General features: G+C 43.5%; 1 pseudogene; it reads left to right on the top strand.

The window, feature by feature from the left end:
• The first annotated feature begins 220 nt into the window (after positions 1-220).
• On the top strand, positions 221-966 carry LOC133046705 (small ribosomal subunit protein eS6-like; annotated as a pseudogene).
• Positions 967-25412: the final 24446 nt, after the last annotated feature.

The following is a 25412-nucleotide window of genomic DNA, read 5'->3' as shown; positions in this document are numbered from 1 at the left end:
TGAGCATCTTTTCATGTGCTTATTGATCTTCTATATATCTTCTTTGTAGAAATGTCTATTCAAGTCTGTTAGAGTTCTCTAAAGAAATAATCAATAGGATATGAGAGATAGATAGGTGTAAGAGGCGATTTCTTTTCTTTTTTTTTTTTTTTTGCGATTTCTTATTAGAATTGGCTCATGCTCTTTTTCGTGGAGCCTCGGAGCCTGTCAGCCGCTTCAGAATGAAGCTGAACATCTCTTTCCCGGCCACTGGCTGCCAGAAGCTCATTGAAGTGGACGATGAACGAAAACTTCGTGCCTTCTACGAGAAGCGTATGGCCACAGAAGTGGCTGCTGACGCTCTGGGTGAAGAATGGAAGGGTTATGTGGTCCGAATCAGTGGCAGGAACGTAAGCAGGGTTTCCCCGTGAAGCAGGATGTCTTGATCAATGGCCGAGTTCACCTGCTACTGAGTAAGGGGCATTCCTGTTACAGACCAAGGAGAACTGGAGAGAGAAAGCACAAATCTGTATGGGGTTGCATTGCGGATGCCAATCTGAGTGTTTTCAATTTGGTCATCTCGAAAAAACGGGAGAAGGATATTCCTGGACTCACTGATACTACAGTGCCTAGGGCCTGGGTCCCAAAAGAGCTAGCAGAATCCACAAACTTTTCAATCTCTCTAAAGATGATGTCCGCCAGTATGTTGTGCGAAAGCCCCTAAACAAAGATGGTAAGAAACCTAGGACTAAAGCACCCAAGATCCAGCGTCTTGTGACTCCACGAGTTCTGCAACACAAACACCGGCGTATTGCTCTGAAGAAACAGCGTACTAAGAAAAATAAAGAAGAGGCTGCAGAATATGCTAAACTTCTGGCCAAGAGAATGAAGGAGGCCAAAGAAAAACGGCAGGAACAGTTTGCCAAGAGATGGAGACTGTCCTCTCTGAGAGCTTCTACTTCTAACTCTGAGTCCAGTCAAAAATGAGACGTTCTAAGAGTAACAAATAAATAAGATGAGACATCAAAAAAAAAAAGAAGAAGAATTGGCTCATGCTCTGTGGAGGCCAAGAAGTCCCATGAACTGCTGTATTTAAGCTGGAGAACCAGGAAATCCAATTCAGTCTGGGTCTCAGGACCTGAGAACTAGGAGCTCTCATATCTGATTGCAAAGGAAGGTAAGCCTCCCAGCCCTCAGAGGATTGGATGATGCCAGCCTACATTGGTAAGAGCTCATCTTCTTCACTCAGTCTACTGGTTGGGATGCTAATCTCTTCTGAAGAAATCCTCAAAGACATACCCTGAAATACTGTTTACCAGCTATCTGGGTACCCATTAACCCAGTCAAGATGACACACAACTTCAACCATCACAAAATCCTTTGACCAATTTTTAAAAAATAATAATGTAAAAATATATTATTATTATTTATTTTGATGCTTTGCTCATTTTTAATTGGGTTGTTTGCTTTTGTTGTTGAGTTGCAGGAGCTTTTTGTACATTTGGTTTTTTTTTTTCTCTTTGTACATTCTGAATATGAATCTCTTGTCAGATATATGATTTGAAATCCCATAGGTTGCCTTTTCACTTTGTTAATAGTATCCTTTGATACACAAACAGTTTTAATTCTGATAAAGTCTAATTTTGCCTATTTTTGCTGTTGCCTGTGTTTTTGGTGTCATATCGAAGACATTATTGCCAAATCTAACATTATAAATCTTTTCCTTATGTTTTCTACTAGGAGTGTTACAGTTTAGCTTTTACACATGTGCCTTTACTCCATTTTCTGTTATTTTTGTATAGGTATCAGGTAAGGGTACAATTTTATTCCTTTGCATGTGGGTATCCAGTTTTTTTTTTTTTTCCAGAACTGTTAAAAAAATGTTATTTTCCCATTTAATGGTCTTGGTATCCTTGTTGAACATCACCTGATTTGTGGGCTCTCTATTCTAGTCCATTGATCTATATGTCTGTCTTTATACCAGTGCCACACTGCTTTTGATTACTGTAGCTTTGTAGTAAGTTTTTTTTTTAATTTCAGTTTTATTGAGGTATAATTCACACATAAAATTGTAAGGTATTTAAAGTGTACATTGTGGTGATTTGATGTACATATGCATTGTGAAAGGATTCTCTCCTAGTTAATCAACACATCCATAACCTCACATGTTCATCTTTTTCTTTTCTTGGTGAGAGCATTTATGTTCTACTCTCTTGGCAAATTTCAATTACATAATACTATATACCAATTATATATACCAGTTATATAATTATATATACCAATTATATATGTCAGCTATATAATATTATATAACAATTATGTGCTGCGCTCAGTCACTCAGTTGTGCCTGACTCTTTGCGACCCCATGGACTGTAGCCCTCCAAGGTCCTCTGTCCCTGGGATTTTCCAGGCAAGAATACTGGAGTTGGTTGCCATTTCCTACTTTAGGGGATCTTCCTGACTCAGGGATTGAACCCATGTCTCCTGTGTCTCCTGTATTAACAGGTAGCTTCTTTACCACTGTGCCACCTGGGAAGTCTGTATACCAACCTGTTTTACATGAGGTCCTCAGACTTTATTCATCTGATTGCTGAAAATTTCAACCCTTTTACCAACCTCTCTCTATTACCCGGCAACCATGTTTTTTCTGCCGTCTGTTTCTATGAATTTAACTCCCCAGCCAGTATATGGAAACAACTGAGGTACCTATCCATCAATAGATGAATGGAGATATATATTTATATGAATAGATGTATATATAGACACACACATACACACTGGAATATGAGATAGAGGGAAATCCTGCCATTTGTGACAATATAGATGGGACTTGAGGGCATTATGCTAGGTAAAATAAGCCAGAGAAAGACAAGTGCTGCATGATGTCACTTATATGTGTTTTCTTTTTTTTTTTTCATTTACTTTTTATTATCTGGAGGCTAATTACTTTACAGTATTGTAGTGGGTTTTGTCATACATTGACATGAATCAGCCATGGATTTACATGTATTCCCCATCCCGATCCCCCCTCCCACCTCCCTCTCTACCCAATCCCTCTGAGTCCTCCCAGTGCACCAGGCCCAAGCATTTGTCTCATGCATCCAACCTGGGCTGGTGATCTGTTTCACTATAGATAATATACATGTTTTGATGCTGTTCTCTCGAAACATCCCACCCTCGCCTTCTCCCACAGAGTCCAAAAGTCTGTTCTGTACATCTGTGTCTCTTTTTCTGTTTTGCATATAGGGTTATCATTACCATCTTTCTAAATTCCATATATATGTGTTAGTATGCTGTAATGTTCTTTATCTTATATTTATCACTTCTATGTGTTTTCTTTAAAAAAAAAAAAAAAAAGGACTTCCCTGGTGACTCAGATGGTAAAGAATCTGCCTGCAATGTGGGAGACCTGGGTTCGATCCCTGGGTTGGAAAGATCCCCTGGAGGAGAACATCCCCTGGAGGAGGCAACCCACTCCAGTATTCTTGCCTGGAGAATCCCCATGGACAGAAGAGCCTGGTGGGCTACAGTCCATGGGGTTGCAAAGAGTTGGACAAGACTGAGTGACACCATTTATCGAAGAGGCCATCCTTTCCTCACTGTATATTCTTGGCTCCTTTATTGTAAATTACTTGACCATATATATGTGGGTTTATTTCTGGGGTCTCTAGTATGTTCCATTAACCCATGTGTCTGTTTTTATGCTGATGCCACACTATTTTGATTACTATAGCTTTATAATATAGTTTGAAATCAGGGAGCATTATAAAGCTATAGATCTTAGAGAAAAGATTTCAGTCTTTCATTGTTCAGTATGATATTAGCTCTGGGTTTTAATATATGGCCTTTAATATGTTAGATATTGCATTTTTGAAAGGAGTATCTTTTAGCTATATAATCTTTGATGGGTTTCATCGGACAATGTGACTGGTGTGAAACAGAATGTGGAGCACATTTTTGTTTAGACAGCATCAAGGTCTAGGAGTCTAGTCCATAACAAATGGACTGTCATTTGTTATGTCAGAGCTTTCTGAGGCCAAACTATAAACTGTAAACAAGAGAGGGAGGACAGGAGTGTAATCTAGATGCTAGCTGAGACCAGGGAAATGGAGAGTCCCCTGAGCGTCTTCTAACTTTTCTGTACTTGAACTCTTCTGGTCTGAAATTTATAGGAGCATGACTGACTCCCCTTCAGTGAGAGCTTTCTGAGGTCATACTATAAACTGTAAACAAGACAGATCTACAAAAGAGCAGTGCTTGGTATTGAGAGAATGTGTTCATGAAGGTAGAAACCAGGAATGTTTAGATAATTGCCTCATCTCTTCTCCAGGGGCAGAAGGGGGGTCAGTGATGCTCCTGTGAATTTCAGAGAAGAAGGGTTCAAGAACAAAAAGTTAGAAAATGTTCAGGGGACTCTCCATTTCTCTGGTCTTAGTTAGAGTCTAGATTACACTCCTGTCCTCCCTCCCACCCCTCGTTCACTCATTTATCCCTATGAGAAAAGGACTGGTTTGCGCAGTTAATGAGCTAGGGAGAAGGGACTGGGCACCTTTGTTCAGCCTTTTCACTGACACCTTCTAGGGTGTTTACCCTGAGGCCATGCTGACCTGTGTTCTGCCAGGTAGCAAGCTCTGACACCCTCAATGTGTCCTCCGTTACCTGTGACCCAGCAAGTCAGCCTATACTCATTCAGGGGTGAAATATTAGTAAGTTATTCTAGATATGCCCTTAAGCCATATTTTCCAATCAGCTTGCTAATAACAAGAACAGTTTGATTTTTGTCAGTTTTTGAAATTTTATGTCTGCTGCCTCCATTGCCTTCTTTCTCCACTGAGCCCAGACTTAGGAAAAAAAGAAAGGAATATTATTTTGACTTTCTGAACTCCCAATACTATAGAATAGTAGCTTGTTGTTCTTGTTTAGTCTCTCAGTCGTGTCCGACTCTTTTGCAACCTCATGGACTGTAGCCTGCCAGGCTCCTCCTTCCATGGGATTTCCCAGGCAAGAATAATGGAGTGGGTTGCCATTTCCTTCTCCAGGAGATCTTCTCGACCCAGGGACTGAGTTTGTGTCTCCTGCTTTGCAGGCTGAATCTTTACCACCGAGTCACGGGGGAAGCCCTGGAGGAGCCTCTGTATAGAATAGTATACAGAGTTAAAAAGAACTAAATGGCTCCATATAGAAAGATATGATTGAAGAAATCCTATTATTAATTTAAAAAATCATGCTGTGAAAGAATTCAGGTACAATATGATCCTGTTTTTTAGGAAAAGCTCCATAAGGTTATAATTCTCTCTATTTGTCCATGTACAGTTATATATGTACGTACATTGTAGAAAGTTCTGGAAGGACATGCTCCAAATTAACAACAGTGACTTTTGTATATTGTATTGGAGTTTTTTAAAAAATGGAATAAATCTATATAATTTATAGTTAAAAATGAGTCTTGCATGCGTGTCAAGTGTCTGGCTGAAAGTCCGCAGCCCTTTTTGAAGGTCGAGAGGCCTATTTCTATTACTTCCTGGTTAGGAGTTGTCAAGTGAAATGAAGTGAAGTCGCTCAGTTGTGTCTGACTCTTTGTGACCCCATGAACTATAGCCTACCACGCTCCTCCGTCCGTGTGATTTTCCAAGCAAGAGTACTGGAATGGGTTGCCATTTCCTTCTCCAGAGGATCTTCCCGACCCAGGGATCGAACCCGGGTCTTCCGCATTGTAGGCAGACACTTTACCATCTGAGCCACCAGGTTTTCCCTAATTAGAGTGGTGGGGATGGAGTGGACGCGTCAACCAGGTGGAGCCTAGGGGTCACAAAATGAATGTGAGCTCTGTCCCTGGGAGCAGATTCGGGGGTTTATAATGAGGGGGGAGTGGTTAGAAAAACAGACATTGAAAAGGAGGGGAGAACCTGGGCAGACAGGCCTGGAATTGAAGAGTGGGTGCTGGTGGAGCCAGGGAGCCCACACCAAACTTGAGGCTTGATTTTATTTATTGATTTATTTGGCAGGCAGGAACTTAGTTCAGAGACCAGGGATGGAACCTGGGCCCTCTGCAGGGAAAGTGTAGATCTTAACCCCTGGACTGCCAGGGAAGTCGGTGGACTTGACTTATGGAGTGCTTTCTGTGACAGGCACTGGTGGCTTGGCCTGGTTCCGTGTACAGCGTCGGGCCAGGCAAGAACTGTGCTTTTAAGGGGTTGTGGCCCGTCGGCATTTGTGATGTACCCACATTGAGGTGTGTAGAATAAAGTGTGAGGATGCCACCAGAGCTGTGACAGCCTCTGATGCACCTGCAGACCTGTCCCTGAAAAAGCTCTGTGCGGGTGTGGAGTGGGGGAAATGCAAGGATATTCAAACTCCCGATTTTCTCCTTCCTTTTGAGGCATATTGTAGTTTACCTTCAAACCACCAGGGGGCACACGCATTTAGGGCAGAGATCCGGCTTGGGTCTGGGCGGGAGCTGGGGTGGTATTGGGGGATGGGGAGGACTAATTACTTCCAAGTGCGGGAGACTCAGCGGCCTCTTCCCCGAGGCCAAAGAAATTAACTCTTCAATTGACCAACTGGGTTGTCTTTTTGAAAATTGGTTTCTGCCCTGTGGCTACTGGCTCTAAAACAGGTTTCTAAAAACAGTGTATTAACAAATGTTATTTAACTCCCCCCTCCCCCCATTTGATTCTTGATAATCCCAACTTTCATCTGAGAGCTCTTGGAGCTGGTTGCTTCTTTCTCACGTGTTAAATTTTAAGTCCTCTGCAAATATGGCAAAAAATGAGTGAGGGAGGAGACCACCATTTGTCCTCATTTTTGTCGTCAGAAATTAAATCACACACAAAAAGACGTATCCTCTTGTAAACGGAAAGAAAAAAGAAAAATGGCACAGAAATTCCTGGAAGCAACAGTCCATCTTTTGTTTGTTTCGTTCGTTTTGTTTTAAGGTTGTGAGCGGATGGCCTGGCTCCATCAAATAAACACAAACTCGGAGCTGAGCAGAAAAGAGTTCACCGGGAATTCAGGAGAGCGGGCGGTGCGCAGAGCTCACCCCATCTCCCTGGGGCTCTATTTCACGGAGTGTAGTCAGCTTACCGCGTTCATCTGAACCACATGGGGGGAAGGAGTCTTGTGAAAATGTGGCTTTCTGGACTGCATCCCAACCTATTGAATCAGAAGCTAAATCTCTGAATCTATGTTTTTAAACAAGTTGCCTAGTTGATTTCTTATGAATGTACATTACTTTTGAGATGAGAGGTAGGCCTCCTGGGATGATATAAGAGGGGTACATGTGACACCTAGGGATATTTGTGTATTGGATTTCAGGGACCTTACCCTTGGGTAAAGGCCACCTAATCTTAGGAAGTTGCTTCCTGTGGAAAACAAAGTGGCTGGCAGCTTGACCTAAAGATGCCAGGAGAGGCTGTGAGCCTGTTAGATCTGGCCGGCTAGTCATTGGGAAGCATTTGGAAGGAGAAATGGGGATTATTGGACAGTACCAGAAGTTGCTCTGAAGCATCCCTGGGGAATTTCTGTTCTCCAATACTCAGAAGCACCCAGAAATTCCAGGAAATAAAATCCAACAATATTGGTACCTTCTGCAGAGCACCTGTGAAAAAGTCTTCTTGTTCCCAAATATCTCCCTTACTACGGGAAATCTCACTTAATCATGCTTCCTGGAATTTCACCAAGCATAGCTTCATTTGTGTGGGATTTTTGTTTTGTTTTTAAATCTCCTTTTCAAATGCAAATCCCCCTGGGAAAATGAAGCTTCTATTCACACATTGGAGGGAATTTGCTTATTACCTCTTACTGCATAATTGTGATCTCTCACACTAAGAAGAAAAGGAAACATTTTTATTGAATTGAGAAGAAGAGGACTTTTAGAGCCAGGAAAGCTTAATGAGGGTAGAAAAGTGGGAATAGGACATTGATTCCAGGGACATTCTCAGCAGGGAAAATGCCAAGAGCTGCTTCAAGCCCTGGAATAATTCTGGCCAGAAGAAATGAGAAATAGTGAGTACTGAGAGTGCGCTCTTGTCCAACACTCCGGAAATGAATTGTCCAAGGAGACAAACATGCTGACAAATCTAGAGACTTTATCGGGAAGGGGCACACAGGTGGGGAGCAGTAAAGTGAGGGAGCCCAGGAGAACTGCCCTGCCAGGTGGCTTGCAGTCTCAGCTTTTATGGCGGTAGGATTAGTTTCCAGGTTGTCTTTGGCTGATCATTATGACTCAGAGTCCTTCCTGGTGGTGCATGCATTGCTCAGCCAGGATGGATGCCAGCAAGGAGGATTCTGGGAGGTGGAAGGACACATGATATCTCCTTTCGACCTTTCCCGAATTCTTTTGGTTGGTAGTGGCTTGTTAGTTCCTTATTCCTTACCAGGACCTCCTGTCGTAAAATAACTCCTGCTAATGGTTACTATGGTGCCTGGCCAGGATGGGCAGTTTCAATGAGTGTGCTTCACCTACCAAATCTAAATCACCCTAATTTCTATTTTGCCTCCTTGGTCTATAGAGTAGATTGTGCTGTGACCACAAACAGTCCCCACATCTCCGTGGCTTAGCAGAATGGAGGTTATTTCTTGCTTATGCTCCCTGTCCACTGAAGGGTGGCAGAGGGACTTGACTTCCTATTGTCACTTAAGGATCACAGGTGGGAGACCTCATCTCCACATGTGCTTCCAAGGTTAATGTGGCAGAGAAAAAAAGAAAATGTGACAAATTGCACATAGGCTTTGCATTGTTCAGGGTGCTCTAGGGAAACAAAACCAATAGAATGCGTGTGTGTGTGTGTTTGTGTGTGTATACAGAGAGAGACAGACAGAGACAGACACAGAGAAAATTTACCTTAGGGAATTGCCTCACACACTTGCAGGGGCTAGAAAACCTGAACTCTTCAGGCCAGGTTGGAGACCTAGGGAAAAGTTAATGTTATAATTCTGGAGGCAGGTGGGCTTCCCAGGGGGCGCTAGTGGTAAAGAACCCCCTGCCAATGCAGGAGACATATGAGACGTGGTTTTGACCTCTGGGTCAGGATGATCCCCTGGAGGAGAGCATGACAATCCACTCCAGTATTCTTGCCTGGAGAATCCCATGGACAGAGGAGGCTGGGGGGCTATAGTCTGTGGGGTCACAAAGGTTCAGACAGGACTGAAGTAACTTAACATACAACAAACTGGAGGCAGAATTCCTTTTTCCTTAGGTGACCTTAGTCTTTTTCTCTTAGAGCCTTCAGCTAATTGGATGAGGCCCACCCACATTATGAAGGATTATCTGTTGTACTCAAAGTCTACTTATTTAAACGTTACTCACGTCTAAAAGATACTCTTATAGCAACATTTAGACTTGTGTTTGATCAAAAATTGAGGTCCATGGCTCAGCCAAGTTGGCACATAAAATTAACCATCATGGACTCACTCTTCAGTCTAGACAGGATACATCTCACTTGTGCTCAAATATCATTGGGCAAAGTATATCACATGACTATAGCTAACTTCAAAGGGGCAGGGAAATGCAAATCCTACCATCTACTCAAGAGGAGGAGAACCAGAATATCAGCAAATAGCCCTAGTGGCTACCATAATCCTCATTTCATTAAGGGAGTAGAAACATGATCTAAGCTAACTTGAAAGAAAAGTAGTGAAAGTGTTAGTCACTCAGTTGTGTCCAGCTCTTGGTGACCTTATGGATTGTAGCATGCCAGGCTCCTCTGTCCATGAGATTCTCCAGGCAAGAATACTGGAGTGGGTAGCCATTCCCTTCTCCAGGGGATCTTCCTGACCCAGGGATTGAACCTGGGTGTCCTGCATTACAGGCAAATTCTTTACCATCTGAGCCACACACACACAAAAAAAAACTAATGAGTTTCCTCTGTTTTCTTGGCTCTCATCTATGGGTTGGTAGAAGGGCTTGCATATGCCATTGTATGGTCGGATCATTCAAGATGGCTGTTTTCTTGCGCTGTGTACATCCCCTGCTCAGTAAGTGCATGCTTTGCCTATGTCCTACTCATATGATTGGCCTTTCTACAACTTGTCCCATGCCCCAAGAGAATGATCATTCTAGCTTTAGATCAGAACCTTTTAGTATACTTATCAAAGGGGCAGTAAGGGGTTGCCCCCTCACCTGGTTTCCCTAGTAACTGATGAGCTAACCTGACATAATTCCCCCTAACCTCTCCTGCCTCCAGAAGTGAAGTCTGCTGCCTCATCTGGCCTGCCCATGTGCTGCACATAGTGGGGTGTCGCTCCAGAACCTTGCTTCAGATATGTAAGCTCCCTCTGCATTAAACCATTGATATCTCTATCGATGACTCCAGGTTCTTTCTTCAGTCTTGAAGCTGTGCAGAAACAGGTCTTGCATGCCTCTATGATGCCAGCCAACAGCCGTGATAGTGGAGGGCGTCTGGACCTCAGTCATTATCTGCTCAAATTGGTATCTCCTCAGACACCCGTCTGGTCTGTAGTTGTCTGCCTACTTCATTCCTTCTTGCAGGGCTCCCTTAGAAGGCGGTGACTTTTTGGCCATATCTGTGCCTCTCTAGGGGACGTCCCTGGTGGCTCAGTGAGTAAAGAATCTGCTGTCAGTGAATTAGATTCAGGAGACATGAATTTGATCCCTGGGTTGGGAAGATCGCTTGGAGGAGGGCATGGCAACCCACCCCAGTATTCTTGCCTGGAGAATCCCATGGACGGAGGAGCCTGATGGGCTATAGTTTATAGGGTTGCAAAGAATTGGATATGACTGAAGTGACTTAGCATGCACACATGTGCCTCTCTGGGGCAAATGAGAAGTATTCTGCATTTACTGGGCTAAACTAGGGCCCTAGAAACTCTTTGGGGCTGGGGTGGTAGGGAATGTTAGCTGCCCCTCACTGTCTGTTCTTCTCTTCTATACAAATAGAATGCCTAATTTTAAACTGGGCACATGTTATCCAGAGTAATGACTACATTTCCCAGACTTCTGTGCACCTTGGTAGAGTCATTAGACTAGATTCTTGCCACTGGGATACAAGCAGAAGAAAATACGTACAACATCTGCTAAGGAGACTCAAAGGGAGAGGGCATGCTTTTCTTCATTATTTTCTCCTCCCTGCTATCTGGGACATAAGTGAGATGGCTGGACTGTAAGCAGCCATTTTGGAGAATGAGGTGAATTTAGGGATGGAGGTCATGCAGAGTGAAGCAAAATTTATGAGTTTCATTCCAGCCCTCATCATCTCCCATCAATCTGCTATGCAAAAGAAAATTAACTTCCTACTTGTTTAAACTACATTCCTAGGTTTTCTGTCTGACCTGGCAGGTTCCCAACTCTAAAGCCACTCTTCAGAGATGAATTCAGGAGCCATCCACTCACCTAATTGAATCCGTACCTCGTATGCATCCTTTACACTCTTGTTTGCTGGCTCAGAGGCAAGCTGAAGAGAAAGCAGTCCCTGAACTGTGTATAAGTTGTCATTCACATCACTCTTTGAACCTGTCTTGGATTTTGACTAAATGACTTGCTGTCTTTAGGTCCTCCCAGGGGTATCCTGGGGCTTCCCTGGTGGTTCAGAGGGTAAAGAATTCGCCTGTAATGCAGGAGACCCGAGTTCAATCCCTGGGTGGGAAAGAGCCTCTGGAGAAGGAAATGGCAGCCCACTCCACTATCTTTCCTTGGAAATCCCATGGACAGGGAAGCCATGGGGGTCTCAAGAATCAGACATGGCTTAGTGACTAAACCACCACCAGAGGTATCCTAAAATGAGGACTTGGATGCATGTAGTTTATTCAGGAGGTAATCCCGGGAAACTCCAGTGGGGGAACGGAGAAGTGAGATGGGGAGAGGATGGGAGCAATAAAGTGCACATCAGCAAGCCAACCTTCTTTGCGGGCAACTGGAGCCGACACCCAGAGAGGGCACTGGGAGTGGCAGGACAGGCCTCAGTGTTCTACAGGGGCGAGGAAGGTGAGCTCCATGTCCACTAACCCTCTGTTCCCCAGCACTCAGAGGGGAGCCCAAACAGCCTCTTATGGCTAGAGGACTCCTGAGGCAGGTGTTGGCAGTAAGCAGCCCTCAGAGCACTGTGGGAAGTGCCCAGGGGCCGTGGGCGGGCACTCATGCCCACTCTGACTCTCCTCCAGGGCCTTCCCTACTGTGAAGTCAGAGCATCTCAGAAGCAGAAAAGAGAACGCTCCTTTAAGAAAAGGATTTATGTAAATTACTGTCAAATGTTCTACCCCTGGGCTATATACCCTCTGTTTCAATCGAAACCACTTTTTTTTTTCAGTGAAATAACCACTGAGAGCGGTCAGTTTTTCATGCCCCACACAGTCAGTTGCCCTGGCCAGGACGAGCTGCATAATATGCAGGATCTGGTGCACAACAGAAATGCAGAGCCCTTGTTTAAAAATTATTAAGAATTTCAAGGTGGTGACAGCAGAGCCTTAGCAAAGCTTAGGACCTTTCTATGCATGGGGTTCCCCTGCAGCAATGACTTGAAGTCTCTGAAGTTTCACAATGCTTTGTAAGTTGTAGGTTCCTTGGAAGGTCTATTAGTTCAAACTCAGAGTTTCCCACTCAGATTTTATTTTTGTCCCCCTGTTTTTATCGGGAGGAAGGGATTGTTCTCCCTCTGACTCCTGACACTGAAGGTCCAAGAAAATTAGAGCTCTTTCTCTCAGAAGTGGCTGAGAGCCTTTCTGTTTTTATATTTATCCCAAACTCCTAATTTTTCCCTCACTCCCCACTGCCCCTTTGGTAGCCGTAAGTTTGTTTTCTATGTCGGTGAGCCTATTTCTGTTTTGTAAATAAGTTCATATGTGTGTCATTGTTTTAGATTCCACATAAAAATGATATCATGGTGATATTTGTCTTTCTCTGACTTTCTTCATTCAGTATGATAATCTCTAGGTTCATCCATGGTGCTGCAAATGGCATTGTTTCATTCTTTATTATGTCAGTAATAGTTCCTTTATACACACACACACACACACATCTCACATCTTCTTTACCATTATCAATGGACATTTAGTTTGCCTCCATGTCTTGGCTATTGTAAATAGTGCTGCAATGAACACCAGGGTGCGTGTATTCTTTAGAATTACAGTTTTATCCAGATATATGCCCAGGAAGCGGATTGCAGAATCATATGGTGACTCTATTTTTAGCTTTTTAAGGACCCTGCATACTGCTCTTCATAGTGGCCACACCAATTTACATTTCCACCAGGAAATTTACATTTCCACCTCTGCTACTCAGAGGCAGCTATTTGGTTTCTGTTTTTAGGTAATTACCTCTGTATGTCTAAATACTATGCTTACATTGCTATTTCTTGGTTTATCAACTTTAGACATTATCTCTTGACTTCCTGCTGTGAATGATAAGGATTTAGCCCACTGACACTCCTATCTCAGTGGAGGTATCTTGTTATTTTTAGTTCCTCTAGTGGCTACTGTTGTAACAGGAAGTAATAGACTTACATCTCTCTAGTTCCAGTGATTTTAAGCAACACCTTCTTGATGCCTCCCTTTATTAAAATCCTCAAACGCTTGTCTTTTCCTTAAACTCTTCTCTCCATGCTCTACTTCCCAATATCTGACATTGTAATTTTACTTTCCCATTGTCAAGGCTGGTAAGGTGTACATTCTGATATGTAACCACAGTTTGTTCCTCCATACTTCATCTATCTTGAATCTCGAAAGTGAAAATCTCCAGGGGAGGAGAGGAGAGAGGAGAGAGGTTTGAGAGCTAACCCTGACCTTTAGGGAACGCAGAAATAAGAGCTCTTCATTAAAGGAAGAAGTGGGAGCTGAGTCATCACCTGGGGGGCAGAACCTGCACAGGAGGCTCTGTTTTGAGAACATCTCTTCCACAGTAGTCAGCATCTCTCCAAGTGTCATTGCAACCTGATGACTCTGGTCCATCCCTAATAGCTCAGCCCCCATTTGACTTCTTCTGTATGGCTTATCCTCATTTCATAACATCCTGAGATACCAGTAAACTCCCCATAGGAGCTTTAAAACTCATCAGGCAAAATCCCTTGCATTGGCCCTGGAATTTGAGGGCGTGCCAAGGTGCCAGCCTCACACTCTCCACTGCCTACTTGGTTAGCTAGCCCCTCCTCTCCTGGCCTGCAGCTGATTCCTTTTCCTCCTCACCTCTCCATCTGCCTCTGTCATTCCTACGAGATGTGGGGAGGCCATTCTCCATGGCATTTTTACACATCTTATGACCAGTTTTGTCCAGACAACTTTTTCAAGATTGTTTGCACAGCACATATTCTTGGAAGCTAGAGATGATGTCTCTAGGTTGGAGGACAGTTTTGTTTCAGATACTGTCCCCAGGGGCAGAGGTAGGGCAAGGCATGTTCACTAGTGGTTTCATTATAGGATTGAGGGTTTCCTCAGCTGTGACGTGGACCTCTATATGGGCAGTATATTCCCTGACTGGCTCTACATCACCCCATGAGGCTTGGGGGACAGGCGGACCTGATGCAAACACGGCTGCCACTGCACCATGAGTAATAAACTGTCTATAGCTGTTTGAGCTGGTTGTTTCCTTGCTGTCTATGACACGTGGCAAGGCTGTAAACCTAGCTGGTATTTGGTCATTGCTGCTTAGGCTTGTCCACCTGGACATAGACCGTGTTCTGAGCTGCGAGCTTCCTCCTGGGAGTCAGACCCTCTACGTTTATTCAGGTGCAGCCCCTGAACCCCCACCTTCTTACACCTCAGAAAGCTCTTCACTGTGGCTGTCTCTCTTTTGCTCTTCTTACTGTCATTCAGATGTCACGTTTCAGGGGAGGTGGTAGATTATTCATGTGTGTACTCAGGTTACCTAATTGGAATAGAAGCTCTATTTGCATTTCTATATAGACAGAAGAAAGAATACAGAGAAAGCTTTTTGAGTTGTCAGTAGCTTTGCAAATATCGCACAACATTCAGCTAGTAAATTGCAAAGTATAATACATCATAAAAAGGGATGTGTTTGCTGATTCCAAATCTCTTCCTCCTGCTTGGTTTCTCAGATTTTCACCATAGGGATCAGCAGAACCTTTTAAGGATCAGCAGAACCTTTTAAAGATTAGAGGATGAATGGTCTCTTTCTCAGCAGCAGCAAAGATGGGAAAGCTGAGAGTGATGTACTTTACATGAACCTCAGAAGTGGCATGGGGAATTGGTCCACAGAATAGCCTTCCACACGTTCCTGGGCACAGGGGTGGGAGAAGGCTTCACTTACTGGACTCCTGTGCAGGTAGGTATCCTCAGACATCTCACGTGGGTGAAAGGGAAAGATATACCCAACTGAATGCAGAGTTCCAGAGAATAACAAGGAGAGATAAGAAGGCCTTCTTAAATGAACAATGCAGAGAAATAGAGGAAAACAAAAGAATGGGAAAGACTAGAGATCTCTTCAAGAAAATTGGAGATAACAAAGAAACATTTCATGCAAAGACAGGCACAATAAAGGACAGAAATGGTATGGACCTAACAGAAGCGGAAGATATTAAGAAGAGGTGGCGAGAATACACAGAAGAATAATACAAAAAAGGTCTTAATGACCTGGATAACCACAACGGTTTGATCATTCACCTAGAGCCAGACATCCTGGAGTGTGAAGTCAAGTGGGCCTTAGGAAGCATTACTACGAACAAAGCTAGTGAAGGTGATGGAATTCCAGTTGAGCTATTTCAAATCCTAAAAGATGATGCTGTTAAAGTGCTGTACTCAATATGTCAGCAAATTTGAAAAACTCAGCAGTGGTCACAGGACTGGAAAATGTCAGTTTTCATTTCAATCCCCAAAAAGGGGAATGCCATACTGTAAAACTGTGCTCATTCCACATGCTAATAAGGTTATACTCAAAATCTGTCAAGCCAGGCTTCAGCAGTACATGAACTGAGAACTTCCAGATATACAAGTTGGATTTAGAAAAGGCAGAGGAACCAGAGATCAAACTGCCACCATTTGCTGGATCATAGAGAGAGCAATGGAGAAGGAAATGGCAACCCACTCCAGTGTTCTTGCCTGGAGAATCCCAGGGACGGAGGAGTCTGGTGGGCTGCCGTCTGTGGGGTTGCACAGAGTCGGACACGACTGAAGTGACTTAGCAGCAGCAGCAGCAGCAGCAGAGAAAGCAAGGGAAATTCCAGAAAAACATCTACTTTTGCTTCATTGACTACACGAAAGTCTTTAACTGTGTGGATCACAACAAACTATGGAAAATTCTTAAAGAGATGGGAATACCAGATCACCTGACCTGCCTTCTGAGAAATCTGTTATGCAGGTCAAGAAGCAACAGTTAGAACTGGACATGGAAAAATGGACTGGTTCCAAACTGGGAAAGAGTATGTCAAGGTTGTATATTGTCACGCTGCTTATTTAACTTATATGCAAAGTACATCATGTGAAGTACTGGGCTGGATGAAGCATAAGCTGGAATCAAGATTGTCAGGAGAAGTATTAATAATTTCAAATATGCAGATGATACTACTCTGATGGTAGAAAGTGAAGAGGAACTAAACAGCTTCTTGATGAGGGTGAAAGAGGAGAGTGAAAAAGCTGGCTTGACACCCAACATTGAAAAAACTAAGATCATGGCACCTGGTCCTATCACTTCATGACAAATAGATGGGGAAAAAGTGGAAGCAGTGACAGATTTTCTTTTCTTGGGCTCCAAAATCACTATGAATGGTGACTGCAGTTATAAAATTAAAAGATGCTTCCTCCTTGGAAGGAAAGCTATGACAAACCTAGAGAGTGTATTAAAAAGCAGAGACATCACTTTGCCAAAAGGGTCCATATAGTCAAAGCTATGATTTTTCCAGTAGTCATGTATGGATGTGAAAGTTGGACTATGAAGAAGGCAGAGTGCCAAAGAATTGATGCTTTCGAATTGTGATGTTGAACAAGACTCTTGAGAGTCCTTGGACTGCGAGGAGATCAAACCAGTCAATGCTAAAGGAAGTCAGTCCTGAATATTCATTGGAAGGACTGATGCTGAAGCGGAAGCTCTAATACTTTGGCCACCTGATGCAAAGAGCTGACTCATTGGAAAAGACCCTGATGCTAGGAAAGATTGAAGGCAGAAGGAGAACGGGGCAGTAGAGGGTGAGATGGTTAGGTAACATCACCAACTCAATGGCCATGAATCTGAGCAAACTCTGGAAGATAGTGAAGGACAGGGGAGTCTGGCATGATGCAGTCCATGGGGTTGCGACGAGTTGGACACCACTTAGTGAGTGAGCAACAACAATTCAGAAAAAGATACATGCTGCTGCTAAAGCACTTGAATTCCAAGAAGAGGTCATTAATATACTAAAAAAAATTGTAACTATGTATAGTGATGGATGTTAGCTAGTTTTATTGTGATAATCATTTGGCTGTACATACTAACATTGGATCATTATGTTATACACCTGGAACTATAATAATATTACTATGTCAATTATACCTCAATAAAAATGATTAAAAATTGTTATTAGTATATTAATATATTAGAATCAGACACCTGCTGATTTTACCATCTGCTGAAAATTGTAGAAAACAAATCTAAGATGTCTATAATGTGAGTAGCAAGCCCTGGAATTACAAAGAGAACCCTGGCTAGAGATGTTTAGTGGCCTGTGGTGGCAATAGTCAGGTTATTTGCAGGGATGGTTTCCTCCCTAAAGTGTGTTCATAAAGCTACCTAATATCCTTTAATAAATCTCTTTCTGCATAAACTAGCTAGAGAGGGTTCTTGTCGGCCAGGAATGCTGATCAAGCCGTACACAGAAGACAGAGAAGGTAGCAGCAGTCAGGAAGGGAGGGAGAAAATCAAAGGAGACTTTGAGGTCTCTAGGGAGAAAAAAAAAGGTTTCCTAGGAAGAAAACCAAAAATAGAGAAGTCAGCTTCCACTAAGCTGCAAGGAAGACAATAAATTCCTTGAAAAGAACTCATAATATATAACATGTAGGGGAGGGTTATAGGTTCGATACAAGAGAAGAAGTGTATTTACTTGAGAAATGAATTCACTAGAGATGTAAAAATCAGTAAAATATTCCTTCTTTGGATGCATCATATTTTACAATGTACTAGTTGAATGCTTTGGACATGAATAAACATGTGAACATATCGGTTTACCCGTGTTGGAAAGGAAGTAGCTGTCTGACTCACGCTACACATGGATCTTTGCTGATGAAGCACAGATGTGGAGTGTGGAAGAATGTCCATTAGAGGCCCCCCAGGAGGTGGGCTGGAGATCTGGGGTTGGCTTTTCTGCTCTGTTTTACCAGATTCTCTGCTGGTTTTCCTCCCTGTAGTGAAAAACCTCCGTTTAGAACAGTTTGAGCCAGATTGCTTCATCTTTCTTTGCTGGCCACCCTCTAAGTCATCTTATTAGTTCTCACACTTCTAGCCAAGTTAGGTGGTGGGGGGTGGGGTGGGGAGCGGCTAAGTCGTTGATTTTGTCATTGATTTAAAGACTCTATCTCACAGATGGCTGCAACTTTCCTACTTGCAGATGGAAAAATTCAGGTCCCCCGGAAGATGGTAAAGAAATCTTTGCCTTGGCTTTCTCCCCGCCTTGGATTTCTCATCTCCTCTACCTTGGCACCATGGCGCTTCCTTCCCATCCCCCATTGTCCTCTCCCTCAGTTTGAATTCAGTCCCTCAACTTCCTTTGGTTCTTCCCTGGATGGATCCAGGGCTTGGTGCCAGGAGACTGCTGGAGGAAGGAATGGAGAGTCCTCTAAAATGTCCTGTCCTCGGGACAGGAGAGAGGATCCCAACCACGACACTTCCCTGCTTAAGGGGTAGGGATCTTCAGTGAAACGAAGTGAAAGTTGCTTAGTCGTGTCCAACTCTTTGTGATCTCATGGAGTATATATAGCCTGCCAGGCTCCTCTGTCTATGGAATTCTCCAGGTGAGAATACTTGAGTGGGTAGCCATTCCCCTCTCTGGGGGAATCTTCCTGACTCCGGGGACTGAACCCGGGTCTCCTGCATTGCAGGCAGATTCTTTACCATTTGAGCCACTGAGAAAGCCCAAGGGATCTTTAGGTTACTGCATAAAGAATCATGTCTGCCTTATTTTGTTATTCTGATCTATTTTATATTCAACTCCAGGAGGAAGAAGGGTAAAGGAGAGAAAAAGAATCTTTCCTGCCACATATAAAATATCGCAGATGTTAAGTGATGATTACAAAAGACAGCAAAGCAGGCCAAGAAACGTTGCGAGGAGGGGTGGGTGCAGGCTGAGTGAATGTTCAGGGCAGGTGCTAGGGAGATTAAATTACAGAGAGGGAGGTGGTTGGTGCCATCCTCCCAGCCCTGCTCAGTAGGGCTGTGAGCTATTTCAAGCCAGTGGGAAAGAGAAAGAGTCTGCGCCATTTGTCTTTAGGAGGCACTGTATTTTCTTCCTTGCTTTGGAAAAACAACACCCAGCTCTGCATGTCTGCAGGTGCCTTTTGCCTGGAAGGGTGACTGGCAGACTCAATGTTAGGAAAAGTGGTAGATGGGGCAGGTGTGGATTTTGTCTCCTCTGTAGTCATTCCCCCTCCTCTGCTAACAGTCCTGTGATTTTGCATGGGAACATAGAACTGTGGCACTGGAGAAGACTTGAGAGTCCACTGGGCTGCAAGTAGATCAAACCAGTCCATCCTAAAGGAAACAAACCTTGAATATTCATTGGAAGGACTGATGCTGAAGCTGTAACTCCAATACTTTGGCCACGAGATGCAAAGAGTCAATTCATTTAGAAAAGACCTTGGTGCTGGGAAAGAGTGAAGGGGACAACAGAGGATGAGATGGTTGGATGGCATCACTGACTCAATGAACATGAGTTTGAGCAAATTCTGGGAAAGAGTGAAGGACAGGGAAGCCTTGCATGTTGCAGCCCATGGGGTCTCAAAGAGTCAAACATAACTGAACGACTGAACAACAACATCTTTCCTCATTCCCAGGCCATGTGGTCAGTGAAACCGACCCTCACTCGACCCAGGGCCCCTGCTCTAAGCAAGCAGTCACCGTGGTTGCAATGTCCATGTGACTTGTTAGGATGATGGGAGTCAACCCCAGGACTTTTCCTGTCACTTTTGTAAAAGAGGGGCTTGCTTTCTGCTGCAGGTGTTCAACGGCTGGGGCATAAGTCTTAAATGGCTCCTGGCTTGTTTGGTGAAAGCTGTCCTGAGAAAGAGACCAAGTAGAAGCCATCCAGCTGTGTGATGAAGAGAGAAGCCTCTGAGGATGCTCTCTGAGCACCTGCATCCAGTTTGAAATGAATGCTAACCCAAGACTTTGTAGTCATGAGCCTGTAGTCTTCCTCCCACCCCTCTATTTTCACCATTTTGCATTTGGGTTTCTGTCACTTGCAACTCAAAGGGTCCTATCTAATACAAGTGGCTTCAGAAAGCTCAGGAAAGTGGCTGGTTGAGGTTATTGTGGGGCAGAACAAAACGAGCGTAATTGCTATGTCACTGCCTCTTGCTATGCAGCTCTTGCGGAGGATGAGGCTCGTAGGCTTATTTCCAGGTCATATTTGACTTGGAGGACACAGCTGCCTCCAAGAAAGACTGCCAGCCAGGAGTCGGCAGCCAGAACTCAGCTGAACAATCAATGTGTTCAATTCTGTGTTATTGTAGAGCAGTGTTCTCCAAGGCCGCCCCTGAAAAGAAATGAATGTCGTAAAGGCCCAAGATGTGCGTTGGGAAAGTCAGATTGTCTGCTTGCACTCATGTGCAAAAGAATAACTGTTCTTAGATCCTTGGGAAGAGCCTGCTCTTGGCTCACTGACATGAGCTGATGTGAAAATGAATGTTCCTTGAGTGCAAAGCAGCAGAAGCATCTGTGAAGGGGATGGGCAATTAGAAAGGAGAGACCTCTTTAATATTTCTTTGTTTGCCCAGCAAGCTTTACTGGAGTGCCTTCTATTGTGCTGGGATAGAAACATGATTAAAAGACAAAGCTCATACTATTAAGAAGCTTACAGGTTGGTTAGGGAGCTGGGCAAAAAATATCAATGGATAAATAATGTAATTCATGATACTTTAAATGGAAATAATAGAAGGGTGATGCCTACCCAACAGCATCCTTCTCTTCTTTCTTAGTTCATAGCATCCTGATTTTTTTCTAGGAGGCAAGAGGCTCAGGTAGGTGAACCCTTTCCCTGGGATCAGGGTGAACCATGTTAAATCCAAACCAGTGATTCTCAAATTTTGGTGTGCATCAGAATCACATCGAGGACATTCAAAACTCAGAACCCTGGACCTCATCCCCCAAATTTCTGGTTCCGTAGTAGGTCTAGAAGGCCTCAGGTTTGTATTTCTAACGAGTTCCCAGGTGATGCTCCTCCTGTTGGCCTGAGGACCACTAATCTAAATTGAGCATGGTTACTCGGTTCATCTCTTCCGGTTTATGATTGGGCACACCACTAAGTTCTGGCCAATGAAGTCCAAGAGGAAGCCTATGGAGAACTTTCTGGAAGAGTTTTTGCTTCCTTGGAAAAAGTGCAATGGCAGGAGCTCAGTCCTTTTATCCCACTTTGAGTCGAGTCACATGAGGAGATGCTGTGTGGAGCTGCTATTATATCGTCACTGTATGGACATGGCAGAGAAACTTACAAAAATCCTGACCCAGAGCCTTGACATTGTTGAAGAGCTAAGCAAACTCTGAAACCACCCACCTTCAGATCTTTGTTGTGCAAAGTGATTAAATGTTGTTATTCCTAATTCACTTAGAGCTGGAACAGATTCAGAGGGCCATCAGGCTGAACCTGAGTGGGATGGAGTATCAGGAAAGACTTCTAAGAGGAGGTGACTCAGTCTCGCTCACCAGCTCTTCAGGGAGAATGGTGCCCACATATACTTTGGCAAAACGACAAATGATGACACTTTATGGACTCACTTTTTAGAGTCACTTCTGAACTGACTAAACTAGGAATGTTAAATTTATGAATGTCAAGAGTTTAGGAAAAGAGAATGAGGAAACCATTAAGTCTACCTGGGCGAATGAAGTCAAGGAAAAATTTGTGTAGGAGGTGACGTTTGGACCAGGCCACTTGGAGTTGACACTGGGTGGGCAGAAAGTGTAGGGCTAGAGCCTGGTATGAAGTATGTACCCACATGTTTGTGGGGCTTAACTGATCTTAAGAACACATCATTCAGAGGAAATGGCACAGACAATAGTCCAGAGATGTGATAGAAATTCGTGCCTCTGGGTAAGAGCACAAACTTTGACATGATGACCTAGAGACAGTATGGGTTATGCTATGCCATGATATAAAAAAGTTAAATTAGAAAAAAATCAAGGAGATCAATTAGATCAATCAAAAAAAGGGAGGGGTGGGTAATATCTCAACCCTCAAAGGCTTCTGAAACCCAACACTTTTTAAAAATTTATTTTATTTCATTGAGCTTTTTATTTTATATTATAGTATAGCCAATTAACAACATTGTGATAGTTTCAGGTGGACTGTAACAATTTTGTGATAGTTTTAGCAAAGGGACTCAGCCATATACAAACATGTATCCTTTCTCCCCCAAACGCCCCTCTCATCAAGGCTGCCCCCAAGCATTGAGCAGATTTCCCTGTGCTATACAGTAGGACCTTGTTGGAGAAACCCAACACTTTGAACCTTCTCCACCTCAAGAAGGGGCACTTCCTTTGTCTTAAGGAGGCGGTTCCTCTTTTGGAATTGGAATTGTTTCATGCCCCACTTCTCGCTTTACTATGCCAGTAACTACAATCTAAATACAGCATGGCCTGGAGTGGAGCAGGGTGGGGCAGAGAAGTTGTGAAATGAGCCAGGAAATGATAATAGGAAATGATGAGATTTAAACAGATGAGGTTGCTCAGAGCTGGAGTTGATGAATCCACTCACCCAGCCCCCACCCAAGCTGGGGACAGTAGCTCTACATGTTGGGTAACCCATTGCGTATTTACATTTTAAAAAGTCCCAGTGATGCTTCTGAGAATGGATTGGAGGGTGAGTAAACAAGGATGATGGAATACAGTGTTAGTTTGGGCAGATATGAAGCTATGAAGTAAAGTATTTGATGCAAATGGGAGAAAAATGGTTTAAAAAAGACAAGATTTAGCAGCAGTTAGACATGGGAAGTAACAAAGGAGGAAAAGTCAAAGACAACTAGTTTTCTAGTTCAGGGGACTAGGTAGATGATTGTCCTAGTAACTTCAGGAAGGACCACAGCATTTCCTTCTTTTTTCCTTTCTTGGCTTCAAAGTGTGGCTTGCAGGATCTCAGTTCCCTAACCAGGGAATGAACCCGAGTCATGGCGGTGAAAGCTCAGAATCCTAACCATTAGGCTACCAGGGAGCTTTCTAATGGTTTTGTTTCTTTTCTTTTTCTTGTTTTTTAATGAATGTTTTTTCTTTCTTTCTTTTTTAATGTATTCATTTATTATTATTTATTTGGCTGCACCAGGTCTTAGTTGTGGCCTGTGGGATCTAGTTCTCTGATCAGGGATCGAACCTGGGTCGCCTGCATTGGGAGCTCAGAGTCTTAGCCACTGGACCACCTGGGAAGTCCCCCTAAGAGTTTTGTTTCTAACGAGCTAAGTTTTGGGTGCATGTGTCATGGAAAGGTCAGAGGCCAAGAGACAGTGGAAAAACAGTCTGGATATCTGGTGGCAATTCAGATGGTATAGATTTGGAGTTTTCAGGATATGGATAGCAGAAGGAAAGAACAGAGGGCCTGATGTGGAAGCAACATTTAATGGTTAGTGGAATGTCACAAAGAAACTATAAAAGAACAGGTAAATCTAAAGGAAAAACAAACATAGTAACCACACAATTAGTATAAGGAGACAAGTGAGGATGTTTGAGCCACACAATCACTCCTTTCAATAGTGAAAACAAATTAAATATTGGTAATGGCTGGCCTAATAGGAATAACATGCTACTCTTCATAACACATTAGCTAATACTCTTGACCCAGGGGTAAGGAGCGTCATGGAGCAAATGATGAATTTGCAGCATTTCACCTACTTATTTGCCTGACGATTCCTTGAAATCAGTGACTTCAACTTGCAAGATAATTGGATAGGTTGGGTTTGGGACCAACATCCAGAATGAAGTCACATGTTGATTTCTGGATCCTTCTCCCTAGCTTCAGTTGTAGGAGCCTTCCCCTTCTTTGCCTAAATGTCACAAAATCCCTCTTCCCCAAGTGTGTGCTTGTGTGCTAAATTGCTTCAGTTGTGTCTGACTCTTTGCAGCCCATAGCCTGCCAGACTCCTCTCTCTAGGGGATTCTCCAGGCAAGAATACTGGAGTGGGTTGCCGTGGCCTCCTCCAGTGGATCTTCTTGACCCAGGGATTAAACCCGAGTCTCTTAGGTCTCCTGCTTTGGCAGGCGGGTTCTTTACCACTAGTGCCACCTGGGAAGCCACTTGCCCTGAGTATCACAGGACAATTTGCAACCAGGTTCTTTTTTAAAAATATTTGTTTATTTTTGGTGGTGCTGTGCTCTGGCTTTTTCTAGTTGTGGCAAGTGGGAGCTATTCTCTAGTTGTTGAACATGGGCTTAGTTGCCCAATGGCATGTTGGATCTTCCTGGACCAGGGATTGAACCCTTGTCTCCTGCATTGGCAGGCAGATTCTTAACTACTGAGCTATGAGAGAAGTCCTACAACCAGGTCTTAAGTTGTATCTATGTTAAAAGAAGCCATGTCATATCCTCCTTGTTGTTTTCTTCTTCCAAACCCATAGCCTCAGTCTAATCCTGAGAAGACATCAGACAAATCCAAACTGAGAAGCATTCTATCAAACACCTGGTACTCTTGAACACTGTTGAAGTCAAGAGAAACAAAAAGAGAAAGAAACAAGCAAAAAAGATTGAGGAACTGTTACAGGCTGGAGGAGACTAAGGGGATATGACAAATGATGCAAAATGGGATCCTGAAATGGCTCCTGGAACAGAAGGAATGATTTTGTGGGAAACTGAAACATCCAGCAAATGGTCGTTTAGTTAACAATACTGTTCAGTTCAGTTCAGTCTCTCAGTCATGTCCGACTCTTTGCGTCCCCATGGACCGCAGCACACCAGGCCTCCCTGTCTATCACAACTCCCGGAGCTTGCTCAAACTCGTGATCCAACCATCTCATCCTCTGTAGTCCCCTACTCCTCCTGCCTTCAATCTTTCCCAGCATCAGGGCCTTTTCCAATGAGTCAGCTCCTCGCATCAGGTGGCTAAATTATTGGAGCTTCAGCTTCAGCATCAGTCCTTCCAGTGAATATTTAGGACTGATTTCCTTTAGAATTGACTGGTTTGATCTCCTTGCAGTCCAAGGGACTCTCAAGAGTCATCTCCAACACCACAGGTCAAAAGCATCAGTTCTTCAGCACTCAGTTTTCTTTATGGTCCAACTCTCACATCCATACACGACTACTGGAAAAACCTTAGCTTTGACTAGATGCATCTTTGTTGGCAAAGTAATGTCTCTGTTTTTTAATAGGCTAT

This window comes from Dama dama, chromosome 25, assembly GCF_033118175.1.
Source record: "Dama dama isolate Ldn47 chromosome 25, ASM3311817v1, whole genome shotgun sequence".
Classification (NCBI taxonomy): Eukaryota; Metazoa; Chordata; class Mammalia; order Artiodactyla; family Cervidae; genus Dama; species Dama dama.
The sequence above is the reverse complement of the archived record's forward strand: the minus strand, read 5'-3'. Positions and strand labels throughout refer to the sequence as shown.